We start from the raw sequence: 14,532 nt of genomic DNA, 5'->3' as shown, positions 1-14,532 counted from the left end.
ACTCCGATCAGTTGTAATTGGAGACTGACCCAAATCCTTATGGGACACGGGAAGTTTCCCCGTTACATGGCCATATTCGGTCATAGTAACGGTTGCTGCTCCTGTTGGTGCCCACATGGTGATGCGAGGCACTACGTGCTTGAGTGCTCCCTGACGGGGCATATCCGAAAGGGGGCCAGTCACATCGATTGGACCCAGCCCAATGACCAAGTACTTAGAACACTTGCAGCAAGTAAAGGAGACTTAGAGACTTTAAGGAATATGATGGAAATTGTTCTAGGTCACTTTGACCTATAGTCCAGTAATACTGGACAGGGCCTCCCCTTACAGGGAAGGGAGGCCCCGCTGCCCGTTCATCCGAGTACCTCTCTATGGTAGAGCTCTCTCAAGTACAGCTATACTGTACAAAAACACATGTCTGTAAGAGGGCTAAGCTTGAGACACGATGAAGGTCAATAATCCTCAGACTATCTTGACCCGAGCCTGAGCCAGAGCCCAAGCACTACTCTCGGGCCAGCTTTTGAGTCTGGGCGCTCAGTGACCACCGGGCGATGGACCAGCCGATGATTAAGACATCGTCTCCTAGTTTCTCTGTAGTGCCATTTGGCGGAGCAGGGGTTACAACTTAGAGTTGATTAGATGAGGCCAGGCCTGCACGGTTATTCCTCAAAGGATTTCCTTAATTAACATATGTGGCCACCTTAACTCTCTCATCCTCTTCCCTCTGGGGTAGGGGGTGGAATTTCCAAAAATCCCTTCTTAGTGTGCATTCTCATGACATACCCTACATTTTAATGCAATTAGAAACACAAAAAACCACATCTAAAATAGTACAGTAGAAGCAGAGTTCTTCAAGGTAATCTTTAACCCTCTTCCTCTCCCCGCAGGGGATTCCAAAAATTTCTTATTAGTGTGTATTCGTGTGGTGTACCCTACTAAAACACAGTTAAAAACAGAAAAAAATCTCATCTAAAATAGTACAATAGAAGTCAAGCTCTTCAGGTTAAGCCTTAACCCTCTCCCTGTCATCTGCAGAGGGAAAATTCGGAAAATTCCTTAGTGTGCATTCTCATGATGTACCGTGTACCAAATTTCAACTTTCAACTCCTAACTGTTTGGGCTTTGCAATTATCATTATCAACCCATCTCAATTACATATATATATAGATTGAAATACAATAATACATTTTTTTGGTTTGATGTTCAGAACTGAATTTTATTCAATATCTTAAATTATTTTTAAATTAAACTTTTGATATCTAATGAGGGAAAAGAAAAAAGTTGTTATATGTAAGCATATCCCATGCGGATCTCTCGGTGCGGCAGGAGACGTCGGTAAGCAAGATTTAAAAACACCGTGCAACATTTAAATTTTATTTATTTAATTCTAAGAAAAGCTAAAATCTGTTTACATACTTTATCGAGTAGGGTACGTTCAATGTTTTGGAATCACTCTGGTTCTTTGCACACTTATTCTAGGAAACATCCTACAAGTTGAAATAATACCAAAATTTGTGCTAACTTTTGTGCCCATTCGAAAGTTGCCACTTTACCATTACCAAAATTTAACCAATTTTTATTTCTTAAAAATAATTAATGTAGATTTTAATTTAAATGGCTATTTTTAAAAGATTTATTGTTATTTTTAATCTATTATAATTCTAAGTTTATGCTTTACTCTAATTGAGACCAAGTAATTATTTGCATGTGACAAATATAATTTAAATTTCAGTTCTTTCGTTAATGCACATCAATGTTTTTTAATCAGTAGATTTCAAAATGTTCTCTTGAATAATGTAACATTCTTTCAATGTCTGTAAATTACAATAAGAATTGTCTAGGCTATTATGTTTTTGGGATAACTCTGCTACTAATGAGATCCATCAAGTGATATCCCTCCAATCACGGGTTATGTATTATGGAGAAGTGAAGAGGAATTTTCCCTTTTCACTTCTCCGTAATCTCGTCCTTATGTGGATGATAAAGAAAACGGCAGGAAACTAATAATTTTATTGGTATTTCCTTAATTTTCAATTGCAGATATTCTGCAATTTTAGTTGGAAACATTTATAATTTCTTTCCAACTGATTGCTTTGATTCTTGGACATGGATTTGAAGCCAAACAGACATGCGAAAGTTCAAGAGATTGCTGGTAAATGGTCTCGCCTGGTAAATAATCTTGATTTCTTTATATTGAAGATGTGAGGATTTAAGAAAAACAGAAATATTTAATTATATTTGCTGCAAGAAAAACATTATGAATACAAGAGATGATAATTATTAAAAGTATACTGTATATAAAATATAAATCTTTATGAATCTTGTTTTTATACTTTAGCTTGAACTCNATTCTTGAACATGGATTTGAAGCCAAACAGACGTGTGAAAGTTCAAGAGATTGCTGGTAAATGGTCTCGCCTGGTAAATAATCTTGATTTTTTTATATTGAAGATGTGAAGATTTAAGAAAAACAGAAATATTTAATTATATTTGCTGCAAGAAAAACATTATGAATACAAGAGATGATAATTATTAAAAGTATACTGTATATAAAATATAAATCTTTATGAATCTTGTTTTTATACTTTAGCTTGAACTCTTTTTTTTTTTACTTACAAAGGTATGGTGAAGTCAAAGAAATAAACTTAATCAGAGACAAGAAGACTGGAAAATCGAAAGGATATGGCTTTCTGTGTTACGAAAATAATAAGAGTACCATTTTGGCAGTCGAGAACTTCAACGGCATTAAAGTACGTATTATGATGTATTAAATTACTATCATTTAACTTGAGAATTAATTTGTGCGTGTATTTATAAAATTAGTCAGTTATAAAAGACTGACATATAACAAAACCTTGTTCAACTCTTATGGCATTAAATAAAACAGCACTAACTGGGATCGTTTTTAATATTGTGCAAATAGAAATGGATTGAAACACAAACATATATTTTAATATTGAAGTTCAATATTATTATATTTATCTTTCACATTTTAGAAAGATTGGACACATAGGTGATGTAGCTTTTAATTAAGTCGATTGTAATTTCTTCCTTCGTTTGTAAAGGAGTTCTTGGTAGTGGGATATTGTTTTTGTAATGCCCCACTTAGCTTTTGAGATCCAATTATAATCTGGCTTATTTTGTTCTATTTCTTTGTTGAACTCAGAAATAAAATTAAATCCATTTCTTCAAACATTTCTGTATATAACAAATTCCTCTTGTCTTCTGTAAATTGAAAAGGTTTAAGGAAAGATTTGAAATGATAATTGATCCTTGTTAGAGTCCTGACTTTTTATATAAATTATAAAATGTAAAATGAGACAAATTCAATAATGTAATTGCCTATAGCAGAAGTGTTAGTTGTCATATATAATAACTTATATGAACAATCATTAATAACAAAATCCTTAGTGGATAAAGGGTTTAAATTTAATTTGACTATGATCTTGGTTTGGAAGTTGAGAAGTCCTTTTGTTTCATTGTCAAATAAAAGGTTGATATAGAATCTCATAGAATAAAATTTCTGGAAAATACTTAAAGAATAAATGCTATTTTCAGGAACCAGACAAATTGTTTTTAATCAGAAACATTTTTGTTTTTTTATACAAACATCCTCAGCAGAAACTTTTTTTAAATTGCAATGAAACAAATACATTTACAGAATACAGTTTAAAAAATCTATAATTTATTTAATTCAAAGTTCTATAACATAAATAGTACATTCAAAGATTGAATAATGAAAATAGTATCCAAAATAATGGTATAACACAAAGATGTAAGCTGCCTGCTACCCCTATTTTTGACTTTGAACAACATCCCGTCATCTTACTTACCTTTTTTTTTTTTTAGCTAAATCTCTTTTTTTTGTGCAAAAAGTGATAGAGTTGTAATTTTGAGAGTTTAAAACATCAATCCATCTACCATCTAAAATTATGGAGTCATTTGCATTAATTACATTACTTTTGCCTGAAAAAATATGTATGTACTAGTAGATGAGCTCAGCATTGCTCAGGCAAAAAGTAAAGATGGGTAAGATGGGCTATAATCTTCACCTTCTTCCGAGACTGTTTAATTAGAGAATTAATAATAATCTATCACCTAAATATTTGTGCTATGATCAAATAAATTTGGTACTAGAGGTAAGCATTAGGCGCCATCTCTTATCTAAATTAATAATTATAATTTTAATAATTTAATACATAATTTAGAATCTTCTGGAAGAAAATAACTGACCCAGGATGGGGATTGAACCCGCAGCCTCTACTTGTTGCCATGTGGTGCGCTACCAATTGCACCACCTAGACCCCAAGCCAGCCTTTGCTTTCAGAAGTATTTAAATTCTGATATACCCTTCCACGGTTACATACGGCACTGGCTGGAGACGACTCTTATGTCAACAGCCAATACACATACCCTCTATGGCACTCAGCCAGCTATCGCTGTCCCCAGCAAGGTACATATGATACACATCTCTTAGAGAATTTCTAGATGGGTCTAAAAATATGTTCGATTTCCTGCAAAAATGCAAAAAATTACGTCTAAAATAGTACAGTACAATAGCTGAGTTCTTCAGGGTATCTTATCCCTCTCCCTCTCTCCGCCAGGTAACTTCCAAAAATTCCTCCTTACTGTACATTCTCGTGACATACCCTACTAAAGTGCAGTCAAAAACTCAAAAAAAAAAAAGATTAAAGATTTATTCAGTTAAAATTCAATAATGATTTTAGTATTTAAAAAGATTTTTTATTTAAATAACCTATAAAATATTTTTAAAAATTAAAAAAATTTTCATTATAATGGAGAATTAACTTACTTGATGATAACCTTACTTGAATTAAATGATTAATTTTAAATTCTAAAATGTAAAAAAACTTGTTTGGAACATTATATTTCGAATTTGGGATGAATTGAAATATTTGTTCAAATTCGTTTATTTTGGATTTATTGTTTTTGGGTTACCCGAAAGATTGCAATGATTATTAACCCTCTCCCTCATGGAAGGGAATTTTGGAAAATCCCTTCTTAGTGTACATTCTCATGATGTACCCAAACTGTGTACCAAATTTCAACTCCTAATCATTGGGCTCTGCACTTATTATTATTATCATCGACCCATCTCGATTACATTATAAGATAAACATACTTAAACATACTTTAAGGATTATGGAACAATGTTATCTGCCCAGCTTCTTATAATAGGATTTTTCCAAGAAACTCATTATTAGTAAGTGCCCATTTTGTTAATGCTGTATTACATTTTTTTTAAAATCATTTAATACAGATTCATAATGCTGTTAGGCATTGCCATAGCATTCTACATGTCCATCCTATATAGTAGAAGCTATCACTTGTTTTTTTAAGGTTTACCATAGATATTCCTGCCCTATACATTTGTTCTATCTTTTCCTTATCTGTACGAAGTAGTTGCATAATAGAAGGGAGACGTCTAATAGCTAAAGAAATAACATGCCTATTAGCATAACTATTAATTAAACAGGCCATCTTTACTCCTGTAATTACACATATCTTCTTATTAGTGGCTTGATTATCTTTCTTATTTTCTTTATAGGGACCAAATTTGTACTTTTCTATTGCTGCTTTGATGAAAGCCATGTACAATTGCCATTTGCATAATACAGTTGAACTCTTGCTTTCTATGTATTATTAAAGAAGAGTATATTATAGCTCTTTTTATTAAAGCACTAAAAGCTTCCAGTTTAAGGGCCATTGTGTCATTCGATCTCCAATGTATGTACGAGTCATAATTAGAAGGTTTTTTATATACTTTTGTGGCATATTCATTTCCCAACTTGTACGGGTCAAGGAAGTTAACTCCTCTTTTGCTAATTTTGTCCAAATTAAGTTGTATTCCTACAGAATTGTTATTAATTTCCCCTATAAAGTTTTGTACTTTTTTTCTATCATTCCATATTATAAAGATGTTATCTACATACCTGTAAATAAGTTTTATACCACTGTTATATTCTTTAACTATCGACTCTTCCACCCAAGTTACCAATATTTCTGCCATATCACTAGATACTGGTGAGCCTATCGGTACTCTTACTACTTGTTTGTAGAATGTGTTATCCCGAACAAAATAAGAGTTTGTCAATATTAAGTCTAGAAAATCCATAATTTTCTTATAACAGTCTGATATTAATGTTTATTTTTTGGCAAATTAAATTTCTGGTTAAACCTCTATTTTGATAGAAAAAGGTTAACATAATCCATTTTTGTCAATACATCTCTTTCTTCACTTTGTATGTTTTTCAGTACTGTACAATAATGATGTCTTCAGTTTTACTAATTCAGGCCTTGGCATGGATCACTATTTCTCACTACTATTAAATTAGTCACTCTTTTTCAACTATTTTGGCGATACATTGCTATTTCTCACTTTTCAGCTAAATGTAATTTCTGTATACATTTGTGTCATTGATGATATCGGTGCATATGATCAATATGTAGTTACCTATAGAATTTGCATAAGATCCAAGTGGTGGTGGCCACTATTTGCACGGGAATGGAATGCTGCAGTGGCAAATACCTGGAGATTTGTTGCACTCTGGGTAATAATACTCCTATTTCTTTGCTTGTCTTTCAGAAGCGTGCCCCAGCAATTACTTGCAGAATGAGGAAAAAAGCAAACACACTCGGCCCTGGGTTTTCTCCTTTCCCATATTGTGCAATCTTCAAATCTGTAGATCAACAGATCGGCTAATGATATCAGTTCGACAGATTGACAGAACTGACCACTCGATCATCACAAATCAAACTCTAGTTGCAAACAATGTGGTCAATGAATAACTTTTATATGTAAAAAGTGTAATGTGCTCATTCATCCATATTCTCAAACCATACAATATTAAAGTTACAGTTTGGTATCATTTTGAAAGCCATAATTCCTGCCATAATTTGAATTTAAAATGCTTTTTTTTTTCTTCCAGAAATTTAATTTGCACTACTTCAAATAAAAATTGTGCTATCCCTGACCTTTTCGTATGGGTTTTTCTACACCAGGGCTTCTTAAACTTTTTTTATTCACGACCCCATTTATGATTGTGATTTTTTTTCGCGACCCCCCCCCAATAAAATAAAGATATATACAAATTTGCAAAAACAATAATGGTGTACTACCACAGTTCACTCTTGTGTTACAATAAAACAGAGACAACTGAATACACTGAAAAGCAACAACACTATACTAGTTCACGCTACAATCAGTGTTGCTGAATCGTTGTCTTGCTGCACCAGAAGTGACACAAAGCGCAACTCACGAAACCTATGACACAAAGCATGTTATTTTCAAACTCTCACAAATTATTTTCAATATTTTGCATTAAGATCTCACGACCCCAAGATTTCGCTAAGCGACCCCAAATGGGGTCACGACCCATAGTTTAAGAAGCCCTGTTCTACACCAAAGTACAATAGGAACAAACTTTCTAGTTATCGGGACATTCCGATTTTCAACACGAGTGTTGAATGTTGAAGTCAACAGTTTGACGTCATCAATGACGTTCCAACTCGAGTACAAAGTGCTTAGTTCCCATAATTCCATTCTCAGGATTCCATTCAAATGTTGCACCAATTACCCACAATTCATTGGAAAGTAGCAGTCAACATGTCTGTTGAGTGCTGATTGTGTTGAGATGGCGACACTTCAAAATTGAAAAAAGGAATGATTTTTAACGAACGTTGAGATCAGCGCTGAGTCAGCATTGAAAATTGGAATGTCCTGTTTGGCCACTTGTTCATCATGCATCAGGAATACCCTCTTTTCTCTATTTTGTCTCAAATTCCACTTTCTCTCTGTAGGAAGAAAAGGAGTAAAAAATTCTTTGCAATCAATTTAGCACAACTGTGATGACCATTTAATGTAACTTTGTCTGTGTTATTAATTTAAAAAACATTTTATTAATAATGCAGACAAAGCAACATTTATGATGTTTGGTATGATGTTTTATTACCATTAACAATGATGCTTTGATGTTCCTAATAGTGTGATAAGTCTTCACATATGTTATCGCCACAAATTTACATTAGGATTCCTCAAACACAAACATTTTTTTTTCTTCTTAATTTTTAGGCATGTTGCAGAATTGCATGTAGCCCAGGTGATTTTTTTCCCCAATTCTGTTAACCCATCTTGTATGGTCATTAAGTTTTGAATTCAATAGAACTTCTACTATAATTAAGGTTGCATAAATGGACCGATACAGTTCAAAAGGAAATGTATTATTTTAGTGTTTATGTTTGCTGAAAGAAAATAATTTTCTTGAATATTTGTATTTTCATGCAATTGTACTTATTCACATTCTTTGTGCAAGAAAAACATATATATAAGCATAATTTTGTAGGGGAAAAAATTTACTGGGTTGAATGAAATTTCCATTCCCACAGGCCATGCTCTATTTCCATTATGTTTATATGGCTAGTGTATATCGATCTTTAATGGACTGTAAAGATATGAAAGTAATTTACTTGCGGTTTTGCAAGAAAAGGTTTAATGCAGAATGAGGCACTGGTACAAAAAAAAAATGGCTGTTACTAGGATACTCTTGTCTTCAAAATTTTTGAATCTTTGTAGTAAAAAAAATAATTTCGTGGTGCTTGAGGCACCAACATCCTAGTCCATGTTGAAGTAACACTTCAATAAACAATGTTAAACATAAATTTAAATTTAACAATTACAACAGAAATGACAAGTGTAGGTCACCAAGATGAACTGCAATTTCTTTCTAGATGGATGGTAGCAAGCACAATTTGGTTTTCTTCTCTTAAAAACACCTCAAGGAGTTTTCACCAGAACCACTCTCTCCTTCCCGTCAGATCCCTTGATCACTTCTTGTACTCGGCCCATCAACCAACTACCAGATGGTAGATTTTCATCCTTTGAGTTTGGTGTTATATTGTCTTTCTCAAATTGTCACTTATGTCAGGCCTGTAAGTTGATTAAGTAGTCCAATTTCCATTTACACCATACAACTTGAACAAATATAGTTAAAATTTGCCATTGAGACAAATAATTATCTGGTTCACTGGTGAGATTGATTCAGGTAGGCTATTCAGAGGTCTTCCGATGAGAAAGTGTCCTGGATCGGAGGACATAGGAGTGAATGGTCTGCTGTTCAAAACTCCCTCTATTTGTGTGATGATGATTATGAACTGTTCTATAGTTACATGCGCGTTACCCATGGTTCTTTTTAGGTGATGTTTAAAGGACTTGACTCTCGCTTCCCAAAGGCCACCGAAATTTGGTGATCTGGGTGGCATGAACTTCCAGGTGACTTCCTCGCTGGTGAGATAATCAGCTAAAGTGTCAGGGGTGCTCTTACATAGATGTGTAGGCGTTTCAACTCTGTACTAGCACCCACAAACTTTGTGGCATTATCTGTCCAAATTGATGCATTTTTATCCCTTCTGCTAAAAAATTTTTTTAAGCTTGCTATCATTGCCTCGGTTGTTAAGTCGGTAACTACTTCAAGGTGAATTGCCCTAGTCACAAAGCAAACGAAGATTGCAATGTAGCACTTGTAATAGGTGCCCTTTCTTTGTCCCTTATATTTAAAGAAAGAGCCACAAAAATCAATCCCTATATGTTTAAGGGGGCTTGGAGTGATTTGCTCCATGCCTTTGGGTTTATTTCTAAAGCAAATGATGCACTCATGTACACCCTTCTAGCCAGGTTTCTTCCACTTAAAGGCCAGAATTCTTGTCTAACAAGGTGAAGTCAAGTCTGTGCACCAACATGCAACTTTTTCAGATGAAGTGGGTTAACTTGTGATTGTTAGTTAGCAGAATAGCAAACTTTTTATCAAATGATAAATTTGAATTGCTCAATCTACAGCCGACTTCATTAGGTTTTGTTTATCTAGAAAGGGATGTAATCTGCTTAACTGACCCTTCATTAGATCCATTCCCATTTGCAGTGTTTTCATTTCTTTGGCAAAGGCCTCTCCTTGTACTTTACCAAACAAATAAATTTTCAACTCCTGAAGTTCTTCCCTTGATAAAGGGCCGGATCGACAAGTTACATGTCTTATGTTATGTGGAAACCGGAAAATATAACTGAGTATATGAATTAATTTGACATAATAATTATTAAGTTCAAACAAGGTATTGTCAAAGTCAGAGCTTAACACTGATATCAAATTACCATCCAATTGTTTTTTAAGCTCAGGTAAATATTGTTTATCAGAGGAAGTGTCAATGGTATATTCATCCTGATGTTCAATGGGTGGTGCTAGTTGAGAATACAGCCCACTCCACCATAATTCCATGGATAGTAGATCTTGTGGATTTAAACCCCGAGAAACTGCATCTGCAAGATTGGAGTGGGAGGCTGTTTCCATTGACAGCCTTCAGTATAGATTGTATAGCATGGAAAAAGAAGCATTCTATCCATTCAATGGGGTTGCCTGGTGCCTATTGCAAGGGCTTACAGAACAGCTCCCACCTGTGCTTTCCAAGTCATTGCGAACTTAGTTCCACTTGACATCAAGATCTTGGCGGTATATTGGAAATTCCATCTCAACAAAAATCCAGATGATCTTCTGGAAAAAAAATCTGCCAACTAAAATCAATAGCATTGCAGAGAACATCGTGAAGTATAAAACGAATCTTATGCAAGGATACCATCAGACACATCCAGCCCACACCCTGCCTTTCATAAATGGGATCCACAACAATTCTCAGGACATTCAACCAGGGATAAAAATTTTTACTGATGGGTCAAAAACCCCTGAAGGCGTAGGGTGCTCGGCAGTGATCATTGGTAAAAATGGGTGGTATGTCCACCAAATGCACTCGAAACTGGAGAGCCACTGCTCAATAAATCAAGCCGAGAACCTGGCTATCCTAAAGGCACTTCAGTATGTGGATGCTCACCACAAAAATTTCAAAACTTCAATTGTTCTCTATAGAGATAGTATTTAACTTATGAATTTGGAGGAGAGCAGTCCTGCTAAGTACACAATCATTAACTGTATCCTTACCTACCTTCAGTGCCTTGAGTCGGCAGGCCTTACATTATCCTTTTTTGTGGATAAGGAGCCACTCGGGCATAAACGGTAATGAGAGGGCCGACCTCCTTGCAAGGAAGGCTGCTCGGTCACAGAGAGAAGCAGCCTTTGGGGAGCTCCCTAGCTGCTGGCTTCATATTGAATTGAAAAACCACACCACGAAAAGATGGCAACTTAGATGGGACAACAAACACTCTGGAACAAAGTCCGTTTTTTGCCTGTTCTTGTTAATTGGAAGAAATTTGTGCGTTGATCTTCCTGACTTTGATATGACCCAAATTTATGTGGAGAAAATATGTGGGAGTGTTGATCCAAGTGATAGCAATAGTTGAATCTGTGTGTAAGATCACCTCAGCTACATCCATTTGCAGACATGAACGTACCTTTTTGATCAGTTGGGACAATACAAGACAAGCTGATAGCTCTAATCAAGGGATTGTAATGATCTTAAGAGGAGCAACATGAGATTTACTAGCATTAAGTTGTGTCTTGCCAGATTCATTTTCCCTTATGCAATGGTTTCCCTTTTTGTATGTAAACTACTGCTCCTTAGGCTGACTCCGAGGCATCTGCATATCCTAGCAAGACAGCCCTTTGAAGGGGGATCTGTCAAAATATATCTAGTAATCTTAAGATCGTCCAGGGCTTTCAAGGACGATACAAAGTTTACCCATTCATAGTTAAGGTTTTCTGGTAGGGTATCCTCCCAGTTGAGCTTTCCGAGCCACAGTTTCTTAGAAAGATCTTTGCTCGAGTTATAACTGGTCCCAGAAGACCCAAGGGGTCATAAAGTCTGGCGATGACACTCAATACTTCTCATTTCATATAAAGCAGTTTTTCTAGAATCAATACCTTGAATATGAACTGATCTTCAACCAGCTTCCAAATAATGCCTAAGGTTTTTACTGTTGGTTTCGCACTTGAGGAAAAGTAATGATCCTTATTTTCTGGTGAACTACTGTTCATCAATTTTGTTGAATTAGAGTTCCATTTATGTAGTGTCATTGCACAACTGAGATTGTAGTTCAAGGACAGTATTGAAATCTTGCTGACTTGACATGTCATCCATGTAGACATCTCGTAATATGGTTTTAGAGGCCAGAGGAAATCTTGCTGCTTCATCATGAGCCAACTGCTTAAGAGTTCTCACCGCAAGAAAGGGAGCACTGGTGATCCCGTAAGTCACAGTTTTCAGTCTGTAGGTGACTGTCATTTCATCTTCATTCTTCCAAACAATTCTTAAGAGATCTCATTGCGAGGTCTCAATTAGAATTTGATGAAACATCTGCTGTAAGTAATCATTTAGGCTCAGTCCAGAACTTGTGGGAGCAGATGCGTTGAAGACTAGCCTTAACTTTGTAATGGTTTTGTCTGGTCTAAACACATCATGATTAACATATAGTGTTTGCTGCCTGATCAGCATGGAAAAGATGCAGGAGCCTCCTGCACCTTTTTCATGTGGTCCAAGTCCAAATACTCCTTCATGAATTTATGATATAACTCTTAATTGATAGTCTATTCCACAATTGATTCAATCAAGGGGCAATCTCCCGTCCTCATTATGTCTGCGAGTTCTTTGGTAATGATCTTCACAATACTCTTCCTCTTTACTCGTCAAACTTGGAGTCTCTGTTTGCCAAAACGTTTGTAAACATTTATTGACTGAGTCCAACTCTGATATTAGTCCACAATATTGATCTTGATTCTTAGAATCTATGGATCCAGTTGCAATGTATCCAAAAACTGAGTTGCGAAGTGTTAGGTTATTGTTGCAGGATGGAGGAATTTCATCATTTTTAACTATTTCAAAGAATGCTTCAGCTCCAATAACCATGTCAATTTTGCCTGGTGTAGCATATCTTGGATCAGCCAACTGACATGGGATTTCTGTTTTGCTAATGTGTAGAGAGGAAACAGGGAGTAAATCTGTGATCCTTGGCACCACTAAGAACTGTAGCATCTTAGAAAAAGATCTATTGGCATTTATTTTGTAGCAGGCAGCTTAAACTTGACCGAGGTTTTATTTCCACTTATACTGGAAACTGTGAGATTGATTCTTTCTTGTGGGGTATCCAGACGACTTGCAAAATCTCTGGTAACGATATTTGACATACTGCCTGAGTCCAATACTGTGCCTGCTTGAATGCCAGCTCCGGTGGTATGCTTTAAAACCCAAACCATGGCTGTCGAGAGAATTACTACCTTATTTCCTTTGTCAATGCATGACAGTGAGTGAGGTTAACCTTCACGCAACTCTATTGCATCGGGATTAAGATCCTACTTGATTGGAGTCTGTCTGCTGTCAATCACTGGCACATTGAACCAGTCATAGCTTGTTTCTTTCAGTGCAGTAATATATTATGTTGCTTTTGGCATATCTTACAGCAGCTCTTGGAGTTGCAATTGAATAACTTAAGCAATAGAAACAGAGGTTGCTTTTAGCCACAACATTGTTTCTTTGGGAGGTTTCCAATTGTAAACAGGCTTTTATCCAAGTTGCTTACATAAAATGCAATGAGACATAGAATTGATACATTTCATGAATAAGTTTTTTGGTTTAACTCTAAGTACAATGTTTAAAATTAAGATATCAGAAAGCTCATTTCTTTCATATCCTAGGACTCTTAGAACTTAATATTCCTATTGATGCTATCAATTAAATTCCTCAAACCTCTGTAAAACTAGCTTATGAGTCCAGAATTGCATTAACATGGGTTTCTACTATTAATTTCTTGTTTTCGTACCTTTCTTGCAGCGCTTGAAACAATGAGGCAAACGAATCGTTTAATGTTTCTAAATTCTTAGCTTCCCCTATGAGAGCAGCCTTCAAATAATGTAGTTTCTATTCTGCCGATAGTTGCTCGCTTGACGAAATATTATCAAATTGCATTTTAAAGTTACTCCATTCTTCATATATTCCAGAGAATTTTGTTACGGAAATCTCTGGCAATTTAATATTGGCGGAGTTATTTTGAACTACGGGGCCCTGAGTCACCATGACCATGGATGTGTCTAATACAAGACTGGGTCTTAAATTTACAACTTATAATTTTGTAATTATAAGTTGTATTCTTCACTATTGATTATTTCAGCGTCATAATCAGTTGGGCTAATAATGAAACTCTCAATTTCCCCATTTAAGGTTCTCAATGACTATTTCCTTCGACTCAAGTGATCCAGTATTTCTAGATGAGTTCTGTCTTTCTATCAACTCTACTAATTAATTTAGTCCCACTAGCTCTTATTGAAGTGTTTTTTTCTTTAAAATGGATCAACTCGAGAAATTAAACTGTCTACCACAAATGGACAGATAAATTCCTCCTACCTTGGATAGGTGACTTAATGGAGTTTGAACCCAATCTTATTTGCTTGCAAAGTTCTCTCCCTTTTCTTCTTGATTTGCCTCAATGGACCAGATGTCTGTCAATCTTTAATGGACTGTAAAACTATGAAAGTACTTGTGGTTTTGCAAAAAAAGGTTTAATATGGAATCAGACACTGGTAC

General features: G+C 35.3%; 1 pseudogene; it reads right to left on the bottom strand.

The window, feature by feature from the left end:
• Positions 1 to 8,068: 8,068 nt before the first annotated feature.
• Positions 8,069 to 10,964, bottom strand: LOC111612885 (annotated as a pseudogene).
• Between the last annotated feature and the right edge of the window lie 3,568 nt (positions 10,965 to 14,532).

The sequence above is a fragment of the Centruroides sculpturatus genome, unplaced genomic scaffold (genome assembly GCF_000671375.1).
Source record: "Centruroides sculpturatus isolate CEXI.00-Female unplaced genomic scaffold, Cexi_2.0 scaffold1767, whole genome shotgun sequence".
Taxonomy (NCBI): domain Eukaryota; kingdom Metazoa; phylum Arthropoda; class Arachnida; order Scorpiones; family Buthidae; genus Centruroides; species Centruroides sculpturatus.
The sequence above is the reverse complement of the archived record's forward strand: the minus strand, read 5'-3'. Positions and strand labels throughout refer to the sequence as shown.